Consider the following 2,275-nt stretch of genomic DNA (forward strand, 5'->3'; position numbering starts at 1 on the left):
CCCTGGACCTGCTGGGGTTGGACCCCAGCACTACTGAGAGCTGCCATTCTCTTTTTCCTTAGGTAAATCTTGAATCTTTGCCTTTTATTTAGTTTCCTGTTTATTTATTTATGCCTTATTTCCCAGAAACTTTTAGCTTCTAACACTACATGTGTTATTGTGGACACTATCAAACATCTCAATAATATTTTAGTTTTCAAATCTAGGACATTTGCTTAATGAAATTTTTTAATGTATTGGTACCTTCTTGTCTACCTTCTTCCTCTTGCCCTTTAATTATAACTGTTCATTGAGAGTCAGTCTTTGGTCATTTGAAATTTTGTATTTTCCTTATCCCTCAGATAACTCATCTATAGTTATGGATTTGTTTTTAGCAGTTTTATTAAGGTATAATTCACACACCATACAATTTACCCATTTAAAGGGTATAAGTCAGTGGTTTTTAGTATATTCACAGTGTGCATCCATTATTATAATTATTTTTATAAAGTTTTTATTACTTATATAAGAAGCCCTCACCCCCCTATCACCCTGCAATCTCCCCTACCTCTTTTCCCCAACCCTAGGTAACCACTAATTTACTTTCTGTTTTTTTTAATGAATGAGTGATTCAGTTACTGGAGAATCTGTTATCTTCTCTTCACTCTTATAACAATTATTCAGGCTCTCAGTTCCTTATACCTGCTTCTAAGTGTCTTTCCACTCCAAGTCTTTGGACCCACTAATTCCTTATTCTTAAAATATTGCTTTCCTATTTAGCATATATTTATTGAAGTTTTGCTGAAAAAACACACTTGTGCAATTAAAAAAAAATACTTAATGTCATAGGATCTGTGTCCAAGTTCTGATTTTATTTTTTTTCCTGCTGTGTGATTATGGATTAGTTGCTTCAGGTTTATTTATTTTTTTGACTCAAGTTTCTTATCTGTAAACTATGAGAAATTACATTAGTAACGTGTACCTATCATAGTAGTTAGTATATCACAGGTACTTATAAATATTGGTGGAAACAGGTATTCAAATATGATCATATATTTTTAAATACTCTCTAATTTTAAAAGACTAGTTTATTAATTTAATTAAGATCACTTCAATCACAGAGAGAGATATAAACAAAAGGTCTAAATCATATTCTAGAAACAAGAAATTTTGTAAACTAGAGTCTTAATATGAAGCTGAATGGTACACATTTATTATTTTATTTTTATACTTTAACTTATTTTATTATTTTGTTATTGATGATGTGGATTAATTGAAGTAACAATACCAGGTTTCAGATGTTAGAGTATGTTTTTTTGTGAATGCCACATCCATTTGTGGCTAGGGTTCAGGATCTAGAGAAGGGGCCATACACAAATGAATGCACTAGACAAAAAATATGAATTTAGAAGTCATGGTGGCCAGGCAGAAACCTTTCTCTAGTGGAGAGGCTCCCTGAAACTCCAGACCCATTAGCTTTTATTCAATTTTAGAATACACATCTTGCCCTCAGTTAGGCACAGCAATCTGGTAGCATACAGACTATCTCAATGGTCAGTAAATATTAATAAAGATTTACTTTGAGACTATTAGTTCAGGAAATGTCTTGAGCCACCACTATCTAGAGAGAACAATCAGTGCATTGCTTTTAGCCCTTGCTAAAGCTCCAGGTTCATCAGCCTTCCGAGTTCCTTGTTGCACTTTCATGATAGTATTTGACAATGGATAGCTTCCCACAGCTTTTCAATGGTTTTGAAAAGATTGGTATATCCTGGGCCCAGAAGCTAAGCTCCTCTTTTTTTTATATATATATGAAATGCTTCACGAATTTGTGTGTCATCCTTTCACAGGGGCCATGCTAATCTTCCAAGTTTAGTACTGTGCTGCTGAAGTGAGCACTATGATGAATCCACTCTGAATAAGAGTGGTATATGAATTTAGGGCCCCGAGGGCCTTCTCTCAGGGCCATGGGAGGCAACTGTACCTGCTCTGGTCTGTTGCTGCTATCACACCTGCTGAGACCCTCTAGCGGAGGAGTTGTTTCTTCTCTGTGGGGCAACCAGGATCTGTGGGCATTTGTAGACTGCCAGACTCACTCCCTTCCTCTAGGCTTCCTTATCAGCAGAATTCCCTGAAACCCATAGGGAATAGTGAGCAAAAGTAATTCTGTTGGGCTAAGGTCTTCTTTTTCCCTAAAGGGTATGGAAGAGGATTATGGATTTGTGCTAGCTGAAAAGACTCATTCATTCTGAAGATAAGAAATTGCCCTGGAAATAACAATTTAGTTTTAATCACA

General features: G+C 35.6%; 1 pseudogene; it reads right to left on the reverse strand.

The window, feature by feature from the left end:
- Positions 1–1,784: 1,784 nt before the first annotated feature.
- On the reverse strand, positions 1,785–1,877 carry LOC118661500 (annotated as a pseudogene).
- Between the last annotated feature and the right edge of the window lie 398 nt (positions 1,878–2,275).

This window comes from Myotis myotis, unplaced genomic scaffold (assembly GCF_014108235.1).
Source record: "Myotis myotis isolate mMyoMyo1 unplaced genomic scaffold, mMyoMyo1.p scaffold_m19_p_1, whole genome shotgun sequence".
NCBI lineage: Eukaryota > Metazoa > Chordata > Mammalia > Chiroptera > Vespertilionidae > Myotis > Myotis myotis.